The sequence below is a fragment of the Urocampus carinirostris genome, chromosome 13 (genome assembly GCF_059441175.1).
Source record: "Urocampus carinirostris isolate Australia breed hairy pipefish chromosome 13, RoL_Ucar_1.0, whole genome shotgun sequence".
Classification (NCBI taxonomy): domain Eukaryota; kingdom Metazoa; phylum Chordata; class Actinopteri; order Syngnathiformes; family Syngnathidae; genus Urocampus; species Urocampus carinirostris.
Window position 1 is genome coordinate 33,252,422 of NC_142361.1, and position 25,142 is coordinate 33,277,563.

Sequence of the window (25,142 nt, forward strand, 5' to 3'; positions counted from 1 at the left end):
CTCCTCCCCTTTCCATTGCGACACGCCCAATCTTAAAGGGTCCATGCGTGAACACGGACTACAGCGACAAAATCTGTTTGCGTGCCCTTTTGAACATTTGTACTATTCATTGGGTTTACCCTCATGTGTTTGTCATTTTTGTAGATTTACATACGTCTTTTTAAACTGCAAATTTGTGTCCCCCTTTTTCACTTTATCTTCAAACATCGCGATGTTTTTTTTTAAACTCCCATTTGTCCGATGGTCCGTGAAGGCACCGGCGTTCCTACTCGCCAAGCAGTTAACTCGCTCCTATCAGCGCCATTGTGTGACAGAGTCTCCAGTGGCGAGGACGCCTTGTATTTTTCCTCCTGTCGAGCGGACTCTTTAAATACCCTAATGTTTCTCTTCCATACCGCGGTGGACCTGAACCTGGTAAGTACTTTCTAACTCTTCATATTGAAAATGACTCTACGAGATAATTAGTCGGACTGTACAGCGACGTAACAGTACACGCCGTACAGTATTTGTACGGAACGAGAGACACAGGAATGCTTTCGTGTTCGTTATAACTCATTAAAAAAATGAAACTTATCTTAATAAATGTTTATGGTTTATATTCCCCCGTTCCTGACTTATACATTTTAAAAAACAGCAAAGACACCCGCTTTTTTAGTTTTTCATATTCAGTCGAGAAAAGTTCACTTTTCCCGTTAACGCATAGTTTGACTTCAACGCGTTATCGATTTTAACTCGTCCCCAGAGCTTAGACTGCGTTAACTGTTACGTGTTTTTTCAAAGGGACAGTGAATTGAAATGTTGTGTGGTGGGGAGGGTGTTTTATAACATGCAATATGGAAAGATTGTTATAAAACACGATTTCCATTTAATTACTGTGTTATCATATAGATTGTGTCTAATGTATACAGTACTTAGTATAGAAAGCTCACTAAACCACCAAAGCTTCATTTTCAGCTGGCGAGGTCAATTTAAGATCGAAGGCATGTCGCTAGAGTGCGACAGCTCACGTTCCGTAACAGAAGTGTACTCTATTACTATGTGTATGCATACCTGTCAACCCCAGGCACTTGCTTCCCCGATTAATGATTGCAATTGCCCTTATTACGCGATAATAAACACTTCCAAAATACTACTGCATAAATACTACAAAAACACTTCCAAAATACTACTGCGGAAATACTACAGGAATACACCAGGAGGTGTTACGGAAAGAGTACAACAATACTACAAGAATCCGACTAGAAGAATATTCTAACTTCTCCATTAAAAACACAACTCGGCGCCTATTTACTCACTTTAAGACAGACTGTGTAGAAAAAAAATGAAATAAAGTTCATTTGTCAATACAAGTTTATTCGTAAAGTACACCACACAAACAATTCTTTCAGCATCTTTCTTACTCCTTTACGACGCAAATACTACAAAAATACAACTACTGGAATGCTCTAAGTATACAACATAAATCTTTAAAGAAATAATACAAAACTCTGGTAACTTCAGAAATAAGACTACAACTAAAGTAATGCTACAAAAATACTACAAAAATAGTACAAAAAGGACCAAAGATTCTACTACAAAAATATGACTGCAGAAATACTACATGAATACACCAGGAGGTCTCATGGAAATAGGACAGAAATACTACAAGAATCCTACTACAGAAATACTACAAGAATATTCTAATGTCTCCATTAATAATAATTGCTATTCCCCCTATTACGCGATAATAAACCTTACAAACACAACTCAGCGCCTATTTACTCACTTTAAGACAGACTGTGTAGAAAAAAATGAAATAAAGTTCATTTGTCAATACAAGTTTATTTGTAAAGTACACCACACAAACAATTCTTTCAGCATCTTTCTTACTCCTTTACGACACAAATACTACAAAAATACAACTACTGGAATGCTCTAAGTATACAACATAAATCCTTAAAAGAATAATACAAAACTCCAACTTCAGAAAATGCAACTAAAGTAATACTACAAAAATATGAAAAAAAATACTACAGAAATAGACCAAAAAATCTACTACAAAAATACTACTGCAGAAATACTGCTAAAACATTTCCAAAATACTGCTGCAGAAATACTACAGGAATACACCAGGAGGTGTTACGGAAACAGTACAAACATACTACAAGAATCCTACTACAGAAAGACTACAAGAATATTCTAATGTATCCATTAATAAAGATTGCAGTTCCCCCTATTACGCGATAATAAACCTTACAAACACAACTCAGCGCCTATTTACTCTCTTCAAGACAAACTAGGTTGAGAAAAACAACATTCATTTGTCAAAACTGGTTTATTGATAAAGCAAACCACCCAAACAATTGTTTCAGCATCTTTATGACGCAAATACTGCAAAAAATACAACTACAAGAATGGTCCAAGAATACAACAAAAAATACTACAAAAAACGATGGAAATAATACTAAAATACTACTGCAGAAATACTAAAAGAAACAATAATGAAAATATCAGAAAAATAATACAAAAATCCTACTAAAGAAATACTAAAAAACAACTACAGCAAAAATACAACAAAATAGACCAAAAATCCTACTAGAAAATTACTACTGCAGAAATACTACAAAATCACTTCCAAAATACTACTGCAGAAGTACTACAAGAATACTTAGAAGTCTTTCAAAGATCTTAATACACCAGGAGGTATTACAGAAATAGTACAAACTTGCTAAAAGAATCATACTACAGAAATACTACAAAAACACGGCTACAGTAATACTACAAAAATACTACAGAAATAGAAAAAGAATCCTACGACAAAAATACTACTGCAGAAATACTACAAGAATACTTCAAAGTCCTTCAAAGATCTTAATACACCAGGAGGTGTTCCGGAAATAGTACAAAAATTCTACAAGAATCCTACTACAGAAATACTACAAAAACACAACTACGGTAATACAAGTGTGTGCTACTACTATTCACTAATTGTTTGTAAGGTATGTAATAACCGTTGATTGTCAAGTGAATAACATTAATAAAAAAACTATAAAAAAATAATATTAATACCGTATTCAAACAAAGAATAAAGGAAAAAATAAAAATATTAATTTACCTTTTTGCCTTGCGTTTCTTGAAAACTGATCCAATGACGTCAGCTTTTGCTTGTCAAGTGTATTCCTACGCTTGATTTTTTAAAACAGTGTTTCTCAACCTTTTTCTGAACCAATGCACATTTCTTTTCATCTCATCACATCAGCTGTACCACTTATCCTCATTAGGGTCGCGGGGGGCTGGAGCCCATCCCATCCATCTCCGGGCAGTGGGCAGGGGACACCCTGAACTGGTTGCCAGCCAATCACAGGGCACATGGGGACAGACAACTCACTTGCTCATTCACACCTAGGGACAATTTCGGACCGGCCAATTCACCTGAAAATGCATGTTTTTTGGAATGTGGGAGTGCCCGGAGGAAACCCACGCAAGCGCGGGGAGAACATACAAACTCCGCACAGGAAGTCTGGAGCTGGATTTGAACCCACGCAGAAGGTTCCCATGACATGAACTGTGCCGCACATGCGCTAACCACTGCGCCCCCGTGCTGCATTTCTTTTCATATTGCGTATAATTTAGTGCTTTCTACTTTTTAGAGGCAAAAAATAATTAAATATTGTACATAATCACATAAAAGCCTACATTGGATATAAGCTGCCCCCATAAAACTACTTTACCACGAAATAATAATAATAATAACATTAATAGAAAAACAATAAAAAAAACAATATTAATACCGTATTTACTGTACTACGAGCCGCATCGGATTATAAGGCGCACCCCCCAAAAATAGTCTTTTGTCATATATTTTCCATACATAAGGCACACCGGACTATAAGGAGCTACAGTAAGAACGCCAACAAAACAATCAGATATGTCAGTCAAACTTCATTAACCCCTTAACTGTTGAGAAGCAGATACATGTCTCTGACATGTACAGACACGGTGTCCGTACGTTATCACCAGTCACTGAATTACGTCATGCCACTTATCATTAGAAAGCTTATACTCCTGGGATTCATATAAAATTATACTCATCACAAATACATCATGATCAATCTGAAACAAGACACAGAAACTCCCTTTCATATTTATTGTTTAATATCTCGTTCATCCATTCACTAAGCGTAAAGAAGAGGCAATCCGTTTCTTTTGAAACAAAAGTGGAATAAGAAAGCTTGATGCGGTTGAGAAAATGGTCGGAACGCTTTTTTCCGCCACTCTAAGATATTCTTTTTTTTCAATTATAAAAGAGCATCAGAATATGAAAAAAATACATGTTAGAATTTGACTACCGCAAATTAAACATAAAACAAGAGGCTCATATAGTAAAAACAAAGAATAAAGGAAAAAAATGAAAATATTTATTTACTTTTTTGCCTCGCGTTTCTTGAAAACTGATCCAATGACGTCAGCTTTTGCTGGCTTTTGACAATCCGTCGAAAATGTGTGAGGCAGACGTAGCGATGGCCTGACTTTTAACACAAATTCCAAACATTGTGGAATTTTGCTAAAATGTCTTTAATTTGGGCTGATAGAATGACGGGTCATCCTCCTCCCTGTCACCTTACTGGAACCTCTCCCTGTTGTCTCTGAACTCTGAACTGTGGCTGTGACACGAAGAGCATGCTGGGAGCACGCATATCCAGTTTGTTTACGTTTGGGAACGTCTGGGCGCGGCTAATAGCAGCGCATATTGTACTGTATTTCTAACTTCGTATCCTGAAACGCCTTTGTAATTAGAAGCAATATTTTTACTCGGTAATGTAAAACCTTCGTACGTAGAGACATTCGTAGGTAGAGGGTGTCACGAGGCGTGGTGGCGTGGAAGGTGACCGGACCAGAACGGAGGCAGGAGGCATGAAGGGAGAACTCAAATGCGTTGACGATCCATAGGTTTTATTTAATAAAATAAAAGTCGCCCAATACTCCGAGGCAAAACAGAACAATACAGAGTTCCTCCGGCACGAACTCAACAGGACAAGGCATAACAGACTAAAACATGACAAGGCATAACAGACTAAAACAGGACAAGCATAACAGACCGGGATTGTGTATAAGAGTAGTAACGAACCCGCAACCGCAGAGCCCACCATGCAGCCTTAAATACAGATCCACCATTAGTGGAACTGCTTTCAGCTGTTGCCCAGGGGGCGGGGCAGACTGGTCACCAAGGCGACCGTGACAGAGCCCCCCTCTTAAGGGACAGCTCCCGAGGTCCCAAAAAAGACAAAATTACAACCTCACGCCCCGGAATGGTTCGACGCTCACGATTGGGGCAACCCCGCTCCCTCCTCCGAACACGCAGGCGCCATCTGCGTCGGGCGGATCGGAATCGGCGCTCGGCAGGGGGGGGTCCGGCGGGCAAGCTGGACAGGGGATAACAGACAGGCAGAACCGACGAGAACAGGACAGGCAAAATCAGGGCAGAATCAGAACAGGTAAACAGGACAGGCCTCTACAGAAGAGTCGCACTCAGGTCAGGCCGATGCAGAAGAGTCGCACTCAGGGGGTTCAGATGCAGAAGAGTCGCACTCAGGGGGTTCAGATGCAGAAGAGTCGCACTCAGGGGGTTCAGATGCAGAAGAGTCGCACTCAGGTCAGGCCGATGCAGAAGAGTCGCACTCAGGGGGGGATCAGATTCAGAAGAGTCAGACTCAGGGGGGAACAGATTCAGAACAGACAAGACAGGACAGGAAAGACTGAACAAAATCAGTACTGGGAGTCGAACAGGCAGGCATGGGAGTCGAACAGGCAGGCATGGGAGTCGAACAGGCAGGCATGGGAGTCGAACAGGCAGGCATGGGAGTCGAACAGGCAGGCATGGGAGTCGAACAGGCAGGCATGGGAGTCGAACAGGCAGGCATGGGAGTCGAACAGGCAGGCATGGGAGTCGAACAGGCAGGCATGGGAGTCGAACAGGCAGGCATGGGAGTCGAACAGGCAGGCATGGGAGTCGAACAGGCAGGCATGGGAGTCGAACAGGCAGGCTTGGGAGTCGAACAGGCAGGCTTGGGAGTCGAACAGGCAGGCTTGGGAGTCGAACAGGCAGGCTTGGGAGTCGAACAGACAGGCTTGGGAGTCGAACAGGCAGGCTTGGGAGTCGAACAGGCAGGCTTGGGAGTCGAACAGGCAGGCTTGGGAGTCGAACAGGCAGGCTTGGGAGTCGAACAGGCAGGCTTGGGAGTCGGAGTCGGACTTGCACGCAGGGGAGAGGGAATAGCAGGCAATCGGCACGGGAGTCGGGCAGGCAGGCGTCAATTCTTCCTGGGACCCCATTCGAGGCACAGCAAGGGCCACGACGGGCGGGGCCGTGGTTCGAACGGGCAGGGAAGGCCAACTCAGTAGGCGCCTGCCAAACTGCGCACTCCAGCTCTCCCCAAGTCGCGCTGGGATCGTTCGCTGAGTTCAATTGTTGGCGGGTTCGTTCTGTCACGAGGCGTGGTGGCGTGGAAGGTGACCGGACCAGAACGGAGGCAGGAGGCATGAAGGGAGAACTCAAATGCGTTGACGATCCATAGGTTTTATTTAATAAAATAAAAGTCGCCCAATACTCCGAGGCAAAACAGAACAATACAGAGTTCCTCCGGCACGAACTCAACAGGACAAGGCATAACAGACTAAAACATGACAAGGCATAACAGACTAAAACAGGACAAGCATAACAGACCGGGATTGTGTATAAGAGTAGTAACGAACCCGCAACCGCAGAGCCCACCATGCAGCCTTAAATACAGATCCACCATTAGTGGAACTGCTTTCAGCTGTTGCCCAGGGGGCGGGGCAGACTGGTCACCAAGGCGACCGTGACAGAGGGACCACTGTAGTAAAATAAAATAAAGTCAAACTCTTGGCCATAATTTTGATAATTTTCTTAATTACAAAAAAAGTTAGAATTTTAAGCAATGTCATTATTTGAACTAAAAAAACAAAAATAACAATAACATGAAAGTAGTTCCGGGATTCATTTTTTAAACAAGGACTGTGTGCCTTGGGGGCAGCACGGCGGAGCAGTGGTTAGCGCGTGTGCAGCACAGTTCTGAGGTCGTGAGATCAAAACTCCTGTGTGGAGTTTGCATGTTCTCCCCGTGCTTGCGTGGGTTTCCCCTGGGCACTCCGGTTTCTTCCCACATTCCAAAAACATGCATGTCAGGTTAATTGGCCAGTCCTAATTGTCCCTAGGTGTGAATGAGCGAGTGAGTTGCCCTGCATCTGGCTGGCAACCAATTCAGGGTGTCCCCTGCCCACTGCCCGGAGATTGCTGGGATTGGCTCCAGCACCCCTGCGACCCTACTGAAGATAAGCGGTGCAGACAATGGATGTGTGCCTTGGGATTTTTTGAATGAGAAAAAATGTGCCTTGGCTCAAAAAAGGTATGCAGCAGGTATTTAGCTGGTAGGTCTCAATACTAAGGCCTTCATCCTCCAGCGATAAGAACATAATATACTGCAGAATTATTGTAGATTTTGAAGTCATAAATGCACTATATCGCACTACTGGAAACAGGTGTACTGCCATGTGAAGAATCTACCGTCGTATATACTGCATTCGGGAGTCAGACAGATTGAGGTGGTAGATTTCGGTAGTTCCTGGAGCTGCTGCTGTAAGTGTCAAGCTGTGTTTTATCCCACCAGAGGCTAGCAAAGAAGAGGAGTGCTCCACAGCATGCAGACACGTCTGCTGACCTAAATCTGCTCAACACTTTTTCTTCTTTATGTTCATATTTGTGTGTTTAAAGAAGGGAACTGTAATGTGCTGGTGGATGCAATTATTGCAAATGAGCGTCATTTTCTAAAACAGTTTTCATTGTTCGGTGTTGATGTAGTTCTAAGGTGCTCCAGGTGCTTTTGTTTTTTTTGGACATGAGTCATTATAGATATATAGATATATAGATATATACAGGGTTGGGTAGGGTTACTTTAACTGGATTGCTTTCAATGACTTTTGGATGACTCCAATACCAAATATGCTAATAAAAGACAAAAGAAACTGAATATGAATAAAATGATGACTCACAACACGTGGTAAGCTTTCTCTCCTGGCTTTGATCTCTTTGATCTCCGTCAAAACTAACATAAAATGCGACAGAAACAATATGAAAATAAATCCAACATCATTTTTGCCCTTCCATGTATTTCGTTACTCCCCAAGCCTGCACAAAATTTAGTCAGTTTATTCATATTTAGTTTCTTTTGTCTTTTATTAGCATATTTGGTATTGGAGTAATCCAAAAGTAATTGAAAGTAATCCGGTTAAAGTAACCCTACCCAACCCTGGATATATATTCATAGATTTTGAATGGTTGTTACGTGGGAATATTCATTAATTCTTGGTAGGGTGGCAGGACCAGAACAGGCAACGTTACTCACAGTTTTATTGGGGAGAAGGGAAGGAGCGCACATACGATCCGGGGATCGCTGGTCGCGGGGAGTAGGTTGTTCAGACGCGGAAGTGGGACTTTCGTGGCGGGCGATGGCAGTGTCGGGAACGGAAAAAAGTCGAAAACCAGGAGAGGAGAGTAGACGTGGTCGAGATCAAACAGATCGTAGCAGGAGAAAAACAAGAGCAAAAACATAGGACCCACTTGCGTTGCGTTTTATTGGAAGAAAGAGAAAAGGTTGCAACTACAATCCGGTGATTGCTGGACGCGGGAAGCCGGTCGCTCTGAACGCAGGAGTAGATCTTCCGTGGCGAGCGATGGCGGTGTCGGGAACGGAAAAACGGGTCGGTAAAGGAGAGTAGACGTGGTGGGGGACAAAAGAGGTCGAAAGCCGGGACAGGAGAGTAGACGTGGTCAGGATCAAAAACGGGTCGAAGCCGGGGGACAGACGGGAGCAAAAAACTGGTGGGAGTCACGGTCGAAAAAGGCGGTGTCGGGAACGGAATAAAGTCGAAAACCAGGAGAGGGAAGTACACGTGGTCGAGATCAAACAGATCGTAGCGGGAGACAAACAAGAGCAAAAACACAGGACAGGCGAAAAAGGTCTTGCCATGTAAAAACGGAGATTCGCAGACAGACCGACAAAAGGGGACTGACTGGACAGAGTTTAAATACTGACAGGGAGCCAATCTGTCAACTAGCTCCAGCTGGCGCCACCCGGGCGGGGCCAATTGGGCGCCATGGCAACCGTGACACACGGGCGGGGCCAATTGAGCGCCATGGCAACCGTGACAGGATTCAGGATGTGGTCAGGAAGTTCAAAACCCTGATTCAGACCGAAAGGTGGATGTTTTTGCATGTATTGTTCATGTTATTGTAGGAGAATCTATTTTACGTTCACACATGTTTCCGTCACTGGCCCCAGTCTCCACGTGAATGGGATTCTGCAGAATGACTTGTGTAAACTGTAGCGCTTTGTAACCAAACCTGTTATTATGCAACATGTAATGTGTAAATGCGGTGTCTGATACCCAGCTGATTTTCTGTCATGCGAATGATAAAATGAGGTAAAGATGAAAAAAACACTAGCTTATGTACATGGCAAACAAGCACAGATTAAACAAAGAACAAAATATTGGTCCTGGTAAAGTCTGGTTTAACATCGTTTTAGTGGGATATACTTGTTTATTGAGGTCCTGAATACAAATTCGGTCACCAGCTGAACCCAGGTTTTGAGATATGGGACACCTGCTTGATGGATTCTGAATTTTAAGCTTTAATTTATGATACCTTATGTGTGCTCTATGTTTTTGACTACTGTAGTTCTTCATAAAATAATTTAAGTGCTTGCTTACATATTTTTATTACCTCTCTCAAATGAAGTTTACCGTCAGACTAAACATGACTAAACACTAAACACATCTATTTAAAATAATCTCAGTGAAATCTTAGCCTGATCCTAACACAGAATTGAAAATAAACGGCCTAAGAGGGAAGATAAACAAAAAAACAACTGAATTTATTCATCTCAATCCAAGCAATTAGGATTTTAATTGATGTTTAACAAAATAAAAACTCGTAAAAGGTTTTAGAAGAGAACGTTTTATTCTAAATATCATTGATGTAAAACGCTTATAAAACATAAAGCAGTTTCTAAATCAGTTTGAATATTCATAGCTTTTGTATAAAAAATGTTAAACATAACTTGTGCTTAACCACAATTAAATAAATAAGATATTTGGATAAGGTGGTAGGAAAATAGTTTGTATTATTGTTATTTGTCTAACACTTGGGTTTTTATCGTTTTATGCTATAGAATAATCTGCTGTGTTGTGTACTATTTTTTCTCATCTCATCTCATCAGCTGCACCGCTTATCCTCAGTCGGGTCGCAGGGGTGCTGGAGCCCATCCCAGCAATCATCGGGCAGTGGGCAGGGGACACCCTGAACTGGTTGCCGGCCAATCGCAGGGCACACTGGGACAGACAACTCACTCACTCAGTCACACCTAGGGACAATTTGGACCGGCCAATCCACCTGAAATGCATGTCTTTGGAATGTGGGAGGAAACCGGAGTGCCCGGAGGAAACCCACGCAAGCACGGGGAGAACATACAAACTCTGCACAGTAAGGCCGCGAGCTGGATTTGAACCCACGCAGGAGGTTCCCACGACCTCAGAACTGTGCCGCACACGCGCTAACCACTGCGCCGCCGTGCTGCCCTACTATTTTTTCTATCTGTCCAAAACTTCAATATTTGGATGTAGGAGGAAATTTAAAATGTGTTTTTAAAATATCCCATTCATCGATTAATCGAAAGAATAATGGACCGATTTATCAATTATTAAACTAAACGTTAGTCACTGTCACGGTTGCCATGTCACCCAATTGGCCCCGCCCGTGTGTCACGGTTGCCATGGCGCCCAACTGGCCCCGCCCATGTGGCGCCAGCTGCCGCTTGTTGATAGATTGGCTCCCTGTCAGTATTTAAACTCGGTCCTGTCAGTCCCCTTTTGTTGGTCCGTCTGCGAATCACTGTTTTTACACGGCAAGCCCTTTCTCACATGCCTTGTTTTTTTGCTCCTGTTTGTCACCCGTTACGACCTGTTTTGATCTCGACCACGTCTCTTCTCCCGTCTCGAATAACGATCCGTTCTTGATCTCGACCACGTCTATTCTCCTCTCCTGGCTTTCAACTTCTTTCCGATCCCGATCCCGTTTTTTGCTCTTCTATCCTGGCTACTGACCCGTTTTTTTCCTTTCCCGACACCTCCATCGCTCGCCACGGAAGTCCCACTCCTGCGTTCAGAGCGACCTGCTCCCCGCGACTAGCGATTCTTCCCAATAAAACTGTGAGAAAGGTTACGTGGGTGGGTCCTGTTTCCGTTCTGGTCCTGACAGTCACAGACCTCATTTTAATACAGAACACAACTTTATGATTGACTCTCTTGTACAATGACGTTTTATATTGGTTCACTTTGTATGCTGCCCCCTTGGGATGACAGACTGGATGGGCCACGCATAGGATGAATTCGGAAAATGGATCGATGATCCTGGTCGAATTCCAAAGTCATATTTAAACAGGATAGTTGGAGCAGGATAGGTCAGAAGACAACTCTGGTTTGGTCTGGAATGTGTTTTCTGGGACCACTTTGCGCAGGTTTGCGGTCATGTGTTGAGTTTCTGACAGCAAAGCTGTACAGTATAAGGAGAGTCATGACTTAACACGTGCCATTGAATCTGTTCTGTGTTATGCTACATTCACCCACAGTACCACCTCTAGTGTTTGAGTTAGAATCTCTTTACTTTGTGCATCCAGAACCTGAAATAGCCCTGCACTTGCAAGGGGGAGGGGTGGATGTGTAGCACAGGCATGGAAACCAGGGTATCCGGTTTCAGGATCATAATATCACTGCGCAGTCCATCCACTTGCCCTGCACTACTGCAAAGCACATTCAAACGCCGTCTTCCATGGCAAACGCTTAAGTGTATAGAATGTCAATGTGTGATATTAAACATTGATTCCCTGGCATGACTTGTTTTTACTTTGATTTTGTCTTTATAAATTGAAGCTGACCACTTTGTTGTTTGAACTTGGTGCCCAGTTGTTGAGGCTTTTCATTATAGGATTGAAACTGACAGGCATTATCTTGCTATTTTCAATGGTTTCCACAAGGGTAACCATGGCTGGTTCAGACCCAATACAAATTCCTTTTTTTTTAAATTTATAGTGACAATGACATTTGAGAATAACCACTCTACTGAGACAGCCCTGATTAAGATAGCCAATGATCTTCTACTGGCAATGGACTCCGGCGCTTCATCACTTTTGCTGCTGCTGGACCTTAGTGCTGCTTTTGACACTGTGGACCATAATATCTTACTAGAACGGTTGGAAAAATGGATTGGTCTCTCAGGAACCGTCCTCTTATGGTTCAGATCCTACCTCTCAGATAGGACGCACTGTGTTAAATATGGTGCAATGACATCTGAGCCCTTTAGTGTTGTTACCTGTGGTGTTCCGCAGGGTTCAGTACTTGGCCCGCTTCTTTTCAGCATTTACATGCTTCCATTAGGTGATATTATTCGCAAGTATAATATCAGTTTCCATTGCTACGCAGATGACACTCAACTATATCTTCAGATGGAGGAATCTGCCACACTAAATTGTGGAAATTTGGAGGCCTGCCTCACTGAGATAAAAGAGTGGATGTCACTCAACTTCTTGCGCCTTAACTCTGAAAAGACCAAAATGTTAGTTATTGGTCCATTTAAATGCTGTGACTTGTTCTCTTGAACCCGATCTGTCCTTTCAAACACACGTAAAGCCTGTGCAGCCCTTTGAGACTCTTTGTGATTAAGGGCTATACAAATAAAAGTTGACTTGACTTGACTTGAAAAAAAAAAACAAGTACCTACAACTTACTGATTCATGTATTATACATACATAAACTTGTGCCCAAAGGGAATAAGCTGAAAAAGAAAGCCTACCCCATACATTTGAAGAAAATAGAATAGAATAGAAGAGACAAGCAAAGCCGCAGCGCACGGGCGCGCCGCCATCTTGGAAAAAAAATCGTACTCAATGGTCAATAGTTACAAAATATAAATTTTATATATATTTTTTAAAAATCATTTTCTAATGTCATGATTACTGATGGGAGGCGCCAACTGCCTCGGACGCTGATTGTCTCCGTGTCACTTTTTAAACCCCTGTCTTTCTATCTCTGGTTGTCAGTCTGTCTGCAAACCTCAGCTTACGCTAAGCAAGCTTTTCGACCCTGACTCTCTCCTGTTCTGATTCCCGTCCGTTTCCCGGCTCCGACCCCTTTTTCTGATCTCGACTACGATTTTGCTCCCCCGTCCCGGCTACTGATCTGTTTGTTTCCGCTCTTGACACCACCATCCTTCGCCACGGAAATACCAATTCCGCGTCTGATCAACCTGCTCCCCGCAACCAGCGATCTACGGATCGTGTTTACCATCCTTTCCCTTCTTCCCAATAAAACTAATAGAAACGCTGGCAAGTGGGTCCTGTCTCCGTTCTGGTCCTGACATCTAAAGTTTACAGTTAGAAACTTTTCTTACCTTTGTTTCGGTTTATCGGTTTGAATTTCATTTTATGTTTTTTTTTTGTGTATAAATAACATGTTGTCTATGATTGGCTGGCAACCAATTCAAGGTGTATTTTGCCTTAGAGGTGTATTGCAGTATATAGAGTCCAAAACCTCATACTGGCAGACGTATGAAACAATTAATTGATTGATTGACTTATGCATTAAAAAAATGAATTTGTCTGTCGCATTGTTGCATATGTTTGAATGACTGAAAGGTAAAAAAATATGTGCTAGCTAAAATCCCCGATATGTGAACACACTCGTGCACAGGGGTCAGTAATTGATATTGATAATGGTGACAATCAATATGTAAGCAATAATAATGGTATCATTTGTTGTCATTTATGCTTTGTACTCTACTTTATAGACAGCGTGTGTCTGCAGAATATTCTATTTTTTATCTCATCTCATCTCATTAGCTGCACCGCTTATCATCAGTAGGGTCGCGGGGGTGCCGGAGCCCATCCCAGCAATCATCGGGTAGTGGGCAGGGGACACCCTGAACTGGTTGCCAGCCAATCGCAGGGCACACAGGGACAGACAACTCGCTGGCACATTCACACCTAGGGACAATTTGGACTGGCCAATCCACCTGAAATGCATGTCTTTGGAATGTGGGAGGAAACCGGAGTCCCCGGAGGAAACCCACGCAAGCACAGGGAGAACATACAAACTCCGCGCAGTAAGTCCGGTAGCTGGATTTGAACCCACACAGGAGGTTCCCAAGACCTTAGAACTGTGCCGCACATGCGCTAACCACTGCGCCGGCGTGCTGCCCTCTATGTTTTATATTATCTAATATTTTTTTCATTTGTTTCATTACCATAGTCATTAAGGATGTGTTTATTTGTAATTAATTAAAAAAAAAAAACATAAATTTTAACACAAATTCATATGAGTAAGAGCCGCAACAACTCATCGTTTAAAATTGATGAATAAAAGCATTGCCATCGAAATTACTTCATCGATTCGTTGTGTCACCCAGTACATCCCAGGCAGGTGGAGTTTTTCAAATGCTACGATAAACTCAACTCATAAAACATGAGGACACGGAGAAAACAGTTTAACCGAAGTCCGCAAAATGTGGGATCACTCCCCACTTCATAAAACAAAAAGTGCATCACTTTCAAGCTTTGCAAAAGTGAAATGGCTTGGGAGCACCACGATGGTGAGGCAGAAATCAAAACCAAAACATTGAGTCACCGACGATGATGAAGGGAGCAAGCCTCTTCATTATTTTTTTTAAATTCGTTTGTTATTTGCGTTTTTAAGTGGAAACGTAGTCTTTGACTCTGGTAGCTAGCTGATGTTGATGTTTGCTTTTCAGCTGATAAATGACCGCGCGAGTGTGCATGTGAGATTCTTTTCATTTGAGTTAAATCATCATAAGCAGTGTTTAATTGTGCTTCGTAAAAAAAACGCTTTTACTCAATGAGCATCACGTTTTAAGTTTCTGGCAAAGTCTGAATGATTAAGTGACGAAACGTAATGTTAATCTCTGTTCGTTCACTTAATGCTAGCGCTTGCTTGCTAGCTTATTAACGACTGCGGGTGTTTGAGTGAGATACTTTTTATTTCAGTTAAATGAATAATTGAGAACCAACCTCTACTTAGAAAAAGGGAACAACAAATTATTTGCACCAAAAAACAAGGAAAAAATAATCAGCTGAACAATACCATATTATCATTAACACGTACCCAAAGGGAGTAGGCTGAAACCGATGCTTTTAAGTGCCCACCCTTATTACACTTAGAATCCTAAGCAGTGTTTAAATGTGTCAGGACCAGAACAGAGACAGGACCCACTTGCGTTACCTTTCTCTCAGTTTTATTGAAGGAAGGGAAAGAGTTGCCCCCACGATCCTGTGATCGCTGGGCACGGGAGGCAGGTCGCTCTGAACGCAGAAGTGGGACTTCCGTGGCGAGCGATGGCGGTGTCGGGAATGGAAAAACGGGTCAGTAGCCAGGACAGGAGAGCAAAAACGTGGTCGGTCGTAAGCGAGTCGTAAGCCAGGGAAGGAGTGTAGACATGGTCGATGACAAAAAAGGTCGAAAGCCGGGACTGGAGAGTAGACGTGATCAGGATCAAAAACTGGTCGAAGCCGGGGGACAGGAGCAAAAAACTGGTTAGAGTCAGGGTCGAAAAAAAGGCTTGCCTAGTGTAAACTGAGGTTCGCAGAAGGACTGACAAATGGGGATTGACAGGACTGAGTTAAAATAGTGACAGGGAGCCAATCAGAACCCGCGGCAGTCGGCGCCAAATGAGCGGGCACAGGTGCTTCGCATCAGCAATCATGACAAAGTGTGCTCTATAACAAAGCTCAACTTGCACACAATGGTATTAATAAGTTTTACTTTTCTGGCAAAATCTTGAGTGATTATTGTGTCTTTGTAAATTGTGCCATAATAATTATCACACGATGCGTTCTTATCTAATTATTTCACTGCAAACAATGACAAGCTTCATTATAAGAAAGAGACATCATGCACGCCACAGCAAGCAGCTGTCATCACTGAGAGCATCCTCAACATGATCCTCATTGACATGCTCACATTTTTGCCTTGTAATGCAAAGTTATCAAAGAGAGAAGAGTGAGTGAGTTAGTGAGCGAGGGTGATAGTGGTTACTTTTTGCTTGTTTAAATTGAAAATCGTGTCTTTGGGTTCTGTAATTTGCATTTACTTTTTGTTCCCAAAGCTCATGTGCCTTTCAACAACAAAAACAGCTGTTTTGCCCTTTTAATAGACTTTTCTTAGACATGTGCAGGTGTTTACCATTGATTCATAGGAATTTTCTTTTTTTGTCAAGTTATTTGACAAACTGTCACGGTCGCCATGACGACCAGTATGCCACGCCCCCGAACTCAAGCTGAAGCAGATCAGCTGATTGCTGTTCTATTTAAGGCTGGATTTTGGGTTTGGCGGGGGCTGGTTCATTACTCATTATTCACAATCCCGTTCTGTTATGCCTTGTCCTGTTTTAGTCTGTTATGCCTTGTCCTGTTGAGTTCGTGCCGGAGGAACTCTGTATTGTTCTGTTTTGCCCCGGAGTATTGGGCGACTTTTATTTTATTAAATAAAACCTATGGATCGTCAACGCATTTGAGTTCTCCCTTCATGCCTCCTGCCTCTGTTCTGGTCCGGTCACCTTCCACGCCACCACGCCGTTCCGTGACAGAATGAACCCGCCAACAAATAGAACTCAGCGAACGATCCCAGCGCGACTTGGGGAGAGCTGGAGTGCGCAGTTTGGCAGGCGCCTACTGAGTTGGCCTTTCCTGCCCATTCGAACCACGGCCCCGCCCGTCGTGGCCCTTGCTGTGCCTCGAATGGGGTCCCAGGAAGAATTGACGCCTGCCTGCCCGACTCCCGTGCCGATTGCCTGCTATTCCCTCTCCCCTGCGTGCAAGTCCGACTCCGACTCCGCTGCCCGTCGGGCCAACTCCGACTCCGCTGCCCGTCGGGCCGACTCCGACTCCGCTGCCCGTCGGGCCGACTCCGACTCCCAAGCCTGCCTGTTCGACTCCCAAGCCTGCCTGTTCGACTCCCAAGCCTGCCTGTTCGACTCCCAAGCCTGCCTGTTCGACTCCCAAGCCTGCCTGTTCGACTCCCAAGCCTGCCTGTTCGACTCCCAAGCCTGCCTGTTCGACTCCCAAGCCTGCCTGTTCGACTCCCATGCCTGCCTGTTCGACTCCCATGCCTGCCTGTTTGACTCCCATGCCTGCCTGTTTGACTCCCATGCCTGCCTGTTCGACTCCCATGCCTGCCTGTTCGACTCCCATGCCTGCCTTGAGTCTCCCTGTACTGATTTTGTTCAGTCTTTCCTGTCCTGTCTTGTCTGTTCTGAATCTGTTCCCCCCCTGAGTCTGACTCTTCTGAATCTGATCCCCCCCTGAGTCTGACTCTTCTGAATCTGATCCCCCCCTGAGTCTGACTCTTCTGAACCTGAACCCCCTGATTCTGACTCTTCTGAACCTGAACCCCCAGAGTGCGACTCTTCTGCATCGGCCTGACCTGAGTGCGACTCTTCTGTAGAGGCCTGTCCTGTTTACCTGTTCTGATTTTGCCTGTTCTGATTTTGCCTATCCTGTTTACCTGTTCTGATTCTGGCCTGATTTTGCCTGTCTGTTATCCCCTGTCCAGCTTGCCCGCCGGACTCCCCCCTGCCGAGCGCCGATTCCGATCCGCCCGACGCAGATGGCGCCTGCCTCTCCCCGTTCCTGCGTGTTCGGAGGAGGGAGCGGGGTTGCCCCAATCGTGAGCGTCGAACCATTCCGGGGCGTGAGGTTGTAATTTTTTCTTTTTTGGGACCTCGGGAGCTGTCCCTTAAGAGGGGGGCTCTGTCACGGTCGCCTTGGTGACCGTTCTGCCCCGCCCCCTGGGCAACAGCTGTAAGCAGTTCCACTAATGGTGGCTCTGTATTTAAGGCTGCATGGTGGGCTCTGCGGTTGCGGGTTCATTACTACTCATTCTTCACAATCCCGGTCTGTTATGCCTTGTCCTGTTTAGTCTGTTATGCCTTATCCTGTTTTAGTCTGTTATGCCATGTCCCGTTGAGTTCGTGCCGGAGGAACTCTGTATTGTTCTGTTTTGCCCCGGAGTATTGGGCGACTTTTATTTTATTAAATAAAACTTACGGATCGTCAACGCATTTGAGTTCTCCCTTCATGCCTCCTGCCTCTGTTCTGGTCCGGTCACCTTCCACGCCACCACGCCGTTCCGTGACACAAACACTTGGTATGTTAATGTTGATACATGTCACTGGATTTGAAGCTAATGTACCATCAACAATAAACATTTTTTGCACGAGATAAAAAGAGTATATATCTGCAGGTGTATAATTGACAAACACTCATTTTTCGTTTGTTAAATATTGTAGAATATTCTGTTATATGCGCTATTTTCTTATTTGTCCAAAAATCCGATTCATAGTTTAATAAGAAAATAATAATCGACAGATTAACCGATTACTAAAATAATGATTTGTTGCAGCCCTAAAGCGAATTGACATACCAGCGTAACAATTTGGTAATCACAGAGTGAAGCAAAAAAGATCTTAACATTTAAATTATACTCATTTTGTATTCAAGGCGGGGAGCTACTTTTTCGTTACTGATTAGTGCAAAGAGCTATTAGTTTGTTATGCATTTATAAATCAATATTTTATGTTTTTAATATGTTAAGCAATGCTATTGTTATTGGTTGGTTGATTCCCTTAACCACAAGGTTTGTAGGGGCAAAATTTCCTGTGGTGTGTCTTGGGCAAGTACATCCTGGTGGCGCCCATCTTCAGGTCTTGAACTGGGGTCCTCTCGTGTGGTAGGTGAATGTGCTAAACACTGCACTGTGATTGTAATCATTAAAAGCAGGGTTAAAAAAATGACTTATTCAGCCATTAAAACATCTGCCTTGCATAAGGGAACAGTGATTTTCATGTGTGAATTAAAGGAAAATTTTAAAATGTATTTTGCAAGAATTGATCATGTGTTAAAGACACTGATCATTTAAATTGTTATTTTTTTGTTACCAGTGAGATAGGTGTTTATAAAATAACAACCTATGTTATTACTATGTTCTTAGTAGGTTATTACCTGTCATGATTACTGATGTGAATCAGCTGTGCCCGCTCTTTTGGCGCCAACTGCCACGGACTCTGATTGGCTCCCTGGCCCTATTTAAACCCAGGTCTATCTGTCACCTGTTGTCAGTCCGTCTGAGAACCTCGGTGTACTCTAGGCAAGCTTTTCCGACCCTGACTCCCACCTGTTTTTGCTCCCGTCTGTTTCCCGACTTCGACCCGTTTTTGATCCTGACCACGTCTACTCTCCCGTCCCGGCTTTCGACCTCTTTTTGTCCCCAACCACGTCTACTCTCCTTTCCTGCCTTACGTCTCGCTTACGACCACGTTTTTGCTCTCCTGTCCCGGCTACTGACCCAATTTTTTTACGTTCCCGACACCGCCATCGCTCGCCACGGAAGTCCCACTTCCGCTTTCAGAGCGACCTGCTCCCGTGTCCAGCAATCACCGGATCGTGGACGCAACTCTTTCTCTTTCTTCCAATAAAACTTGTGAGAAACGCAACGCAAGTGGGTTCTGTCCCCGTTCTGGTCCTGACATGATGGGCTACCAGTGAGATAAGTGTTTATAAAATAACAACTTATGTTATTACTATGTTCTTAGTATGTTATTACCAGGTTGTAATTATTAGAAGTTGGGCTCAGTCAACCACAAAAGAGCTCCCCTGTATAAGGACACCAAGAAATTGACATATGAAGAATTGATCATGCATTTCAAGACACTGATCATGTAAATAATTTTTCATCTCAAACCCCAATGACCCATCACTGGTGAGATATTTTCTGAATTACTCTGCGGTTTTCCACAAATGTTCTTAGGGCGCTACCTGGTTTCTGCGGGCACCACGTTGGTAACCCCTCCAATAAGAGTTGATTGCCCTTTTGAGTCCCTTAGTACCCACTAGACCCCAGTGTTTTTTCTTCACGCTGAGGTTTTGAGTTGTTCCTTGCCCGCATGTTGGTTTAAGATCAGGCAATTGTGTAATTGTAATCCTGTGCAGTCCTTTGAGACATTTTGTGATTAAGGGCCATATAAATACCGTAAATTCCGGACTATAGAGCGCACCTGATTATAAACCGCACCCACCACATTTTAAGAGGTAAACTGATTTTGTACATACACAAGCCGCACCTGTATATAAGCCGCATGCGCCCACATTTAAACATGTAACACAAACACAAAATTAACCCAAACCCGACTTCAAGTCCCGCGATTGAAACTAAATGTCCTTCATTAAAGTCCACAGTCCAAAAATTACAGCCTGCAAAATGAATGGAAAATGATACCGGTACTTAAGGTTTGATGCAGACCTGCAGAGTCCGGGTGCCCGTTGAAAGTAATCCAAGGAAAAAAGTGTATATTTCCAAAGGTAAGGGTGGGAAAAATATATCAGATGAACACATTTACTGACGCAACTCCTTTTTCTTTAACCAACCTTTTACCCCCTCTTCTTTCCTTGTCTGGCCCTCACCATCAGCGGTCCCCACTTAAACTCGGCACCCCGCGTTTGTTCCGCCCATCCTTTTTCGTTCACCCGTTCAGAACATATCAGAATAAGTGTCTAAAATAAATACAAATAAATACATTACAAAAATATACAGTTGCAAATACATATTATACATGGGTTACACATATTTACAAAGATAGACGGTACACCGAGAGAGTTTTCAAACCTTTAATAATAATAATATAGCTTTGACAGGGCAGTTAATGGTAGCAATACTCGAGCGCCGCTGGCGGCCGTTAGAAAAATTACATAAATTGGCCGCATCACTGAATAAGCCGCAGGGTTGAAAGTTAGGGAAAAAAGTAGCGGCTTATAGTCCGGAATTTACGGTAAATGTGACCTGACTTGAGATCCTGCACACACCGCTCGGATCTTAAAGCGTCATTTGAAAGCTCAGAGAGACGTCGAGGCGGTGAAGACGGTGTGACGAAAAAGAAGGAAAAGCAGAGCGGAGGAGAGGCGGGGCGGCCAGAAAAGGAAGAGGAGGACACCGAAGTGGAATGTGAGGGGTGGGGCCGCTCTGGTATGTCACTTTGTGCAGAAGTCCAAACACAGTGACGTGAGTCAGAGAGGAACACTGGCGCAGTCACATGCAAGCAAACCGCTTTTGCTACGCTCGTTCACACTTTGAGTCTTGTTCTCAATCTCAACCTCGTTTCGTGGAATTCTTGACACCGGAGTTGTCGGATTTGTACTCTGCGATCTCTATGTGACACTAAGAAAGTACAAACGAAAGCACCCAAGAAGCTGTTTTCTGCAACATTCAACACAACTTTAATTTATGCTATAAAGGAAATTCTATCCCAGTGCTCAGTCTGACAACCTACAACAATTTTTTCCTCAACTTATAGATAGATAGATAGATGGATGGATGGATGGATGGATAGATAGATAGATAGATAGATAGATAGATAGATAGATAGATAAATAGAGAAAGAGCTAGACATATAGATAGATAGATACTTTATTCATCCCTGTAGGGAAATTCACACTTCCAGCAGTATCCTTGTGTTAAGAATAAAAGAAAAGATATAGAATACAAAAATACCCAACATACAGTGTTCTCGTTTGCCCGCGTCCCTGCGTCCTAGACGCATCATTTTTGCTGGGGACGCATCAATCGAATCAACGTGCGTCCCCGGGACGCAACTTTTTTCACACAAAATTGTCATTATTACCCGATTACATTTTTTTTAAACAAAGATTTACCGCACTCCAAACTTTTCGTCGGGCAGATCCGGCAGATGTTGTTTTGGACTCGCGGTTCGAGTTTTCGTCTGCGCGCCGATCTCGGGTTGTGTGGTGAAAAGTCCGTCTCTTTTTAGAGAACCGGCTTTTTCGACTCAACTCATTCAAGAGAGCCGGCTCTCAAACGGCTCACTCGCTTTGATAATAATAATAATAATAATAATAATAATTTCCTTTGTATTGTCATTCTGTGTAACAATGTACACAGAACGAAATGTCGATACACCTGCAGCCGCAGCCAGAGGGCGCCGCCATTATACCAATTAGGTATGTCTCGGTCGAGGCGCGAACCAGCGACCTCCCAGTCTCAAAGCGGGCATGCATTATATTACGAATTATGATGTTGTATAAAGAAGTTAAGAAAAAAAAGGAAGTATAAAAGGAGAAAATGAAAAAAAAACAGGTTTGTGGTGATCCCTTTTAATCAGTGTATTACCAACAATAATTTGATGCAGAAAATGAATAAATAATTTGATGATTAAAACTGAATGAATTTATGGATTTTTATTATAAATTTGTCACCGATTTACAATTTCAACCTCGAGCACACTAAATTTTGGGGACCCATAGATCTCTGTTGGGACCCATAGATTTTTGAGCATGCGAGTCCCCGGGGCTCATCACTTTTCAGAGGTAAAATGAACACTGAATATAGCGTGTTAATAAAGAGCATTTAAATAGTGTTACGAAAAATACACACTGTAATAAAATAGGGTAATATGCAAATGTGGGGTTGGAGTTTAGTGTGGGCTTTTACTCCCCAGGGTGGAGTTAAAGAGCCTCATGGCATGAGGGAGAAATTATCTCCTCAGTCTGATTATAACTCATTGGTGTGCCCCTTTGAGGTCTTCAGTGACTTGAAAAACGCTATATGCTGTAAATGCAGACCATTTACAATTCCAGCTAGTAATTCTTCAAACAGTTTGACATTGAAAAGAAAGTAGCTGTTTTATTGGTAGTTTTATTCATTTTCATTATCATTGTTGTAATAGTACCAGCTCGGTGGCCTTGCTGGTTCAAGCCTCAGCCGAGTCATACAATGGTACTCATTGCCTCCCTGCTTGGCGCTCGGCATTAGGGCTTGGAATTGGGGGGTTTGGTCACCTAATGACTCCCAACACATCAGTTGGGTTGAGGGAGGGGGCTGGGAATCCCCTCCTCTGTATCAATCTACCAGAAAGAGTGAAATGTGAATGTTAATCTTATCCTCAGTAGGGTCACGGGGGTGCTGGAGCCCATCCCAGCAATCATCGGGCAGTGGGCAGGGGACACCCTGAACTGGTTGCCAGCCAGTCGCAGGGCACATTGGGACAGACAACTCACTCGCTCATTCACACCTAGGGACAATTTAGACCGGCCAATTCACCTGAAATGCATGTCTTTGGAATGTGGGAGGAAACCGGAGTGCCCGGAGGAAACCCACGCAAGCACGGGGAGAACATACAAACTCCGCACAGTAAGGCCGGGAGCTGGATTTGAACCCACGCAGGAGGTTCCCACGACCTCAGAACTGTGCCGCACACGCGCTAACCACTGCACCGCCGTGCTGCCCGTGAATGTTAATAATAATTGTTATTACTATGTTCAGGGATCAGAATGGAGATTTTCATTTTCAGCTGAAATAGCCAGGGTCCAGGAATAAAGCAGGGCGGTACTACATTTTCTTCTTTCTACAGTTTCTTACTTATTTACGTACTTTAGTGCTTTCAGGTTTTATTATATTTTCTCTTATTTCATGATACCATTGTCTAATCTAATAATAAGAATAACAATTGAAATAGTTCCTTTATTTTACTATGAAACTTTGTTTTTTTTGTACAATTTATTACCTACTTTTTTTGCATTTTAGTGCTTTCGTCTTATTTTTGTAATTAAATAAAGCACCCATTTGACGTACTATTGTTTTCTTCTATTGTTTTTTTTTGTCTTGTAAATTACCGTATTTTCCGCACTATAGGGCGCACCGGGTTATAGGGCGCACCCCCAAAAAATAGTTTTTGGTCCTTTATCTTCCATAGATAAGGCGCACCGGATTATAAGGCGCTACAATGGGAACGTCGACAAAACAGTCAGATGATTCAGTCCAACTGATTACCCCCTTAACATTCCCAAAACTTGCAAAGAAGCAAATACGTGTCGTAGACACGTGCGGATGCGGTGTCCGTACGATGTCACTTAAATGCGTCATTTCAAATATCATTCGGAAGGTTGAAGTCTTGGGATTCAAGAAATGCCAAACATTTCTATGTTTCTATTTTCTTTTTTGCTCACAACTTTACTGTGCATATGACAATAAACACTTGGAATTGAGTTGAATTCACTCAACTCATCACAGCGACATCAAGATCGTTCTAAAACAAGATACCGGGAAAATATAAAGCCGCATAGCTCACCTAAGTTCTCACGTTCAATAATGATACGCAATCATGGTCTTCTTACAACCGTGAGTGAAGTAAATCCAGGAGAGTAGAATATTTACAAATACAGACTAATGAAACATGTTTCTTTATGCCGTACTTTAGCAAGCTTGCTACGCCATTGCTAAACTCGGCCGATTGCAGGGTTTGTTTTGGACATCTAGCCAATCCGAGGCTCCGAATAACTTCAGCCAATAGCGATCGATTTAACGGATGATTGACACATTGTTTAGGAAATGAAACGCCGGTCGGCGGCTGTTGAGTAAGTTGCGAGACCTTGCGAATTTAATATTGAGCCATATATAAGGCGCACTGTGTTATAAGGCGCATGGTCAGCTTTTGAAAAAAATTAAGACTTTTAGGTGCGCCTTATAGTGCGGAAAATACGGTAAGATAAATAACACTTTAGATTATTTTTATATTCTACTAGGAATTAAAAAACAAACACGACCCCTTTTTTCTATTAGCCTACTGATTTAAATATATTTTAACTTATTCTTGCAATTAAATAAAATGAAATGAAATGAAATGAATGAAATAAATACCATATTTTTATGTTCCATTTTTTTCTTTTATTTCTTTTTTTGGCTATAGCGCTTGAAATTATTTTTGTTTTACCACAATCTTTTTTTTTTACAATATATTTTGTGTTTTTGTGCTTTAATATATTTTCTCTTATTTTATTTTTGTGATAAACCCCCCCACTCATTTTAAGCACTATTTTTTGTCCAGTAAAAGAAGAAACACACTCAGGATTATTGTTTTTTTTTTACTACGGAAAAAAACGCAATAATGTAGTCGTAAAACATATAAAATATTTTAAATGACTTCTATTTTACTGGGTAAATATGAACATGTGAAA

The 25,142-nt window shown here is 42.9% G+C and overlaps 1 protein-coding gene across 1 annotated transcript in view; it reads left to right on the forward strand.

Annotated features, from left to right (window-relative positions):
- The first annotated feature begins 283 nt into the window (after positions 1–283).
- sertad2b (SERTA domain containing 2b) overlaps positions 284–25,142 on the forward strand; it is a 34,869-nt gene continuing 10,010 nt past the window's right edge. Inside the window, exon 1 of the mRNA XM_088351293.1 lies at positions 284–414. The gene's annotated coding sequence lies outside the window, so the exon portion shown is untranslated. The remainder of the gene's footprint in view (positions 415–25,142) is intronic.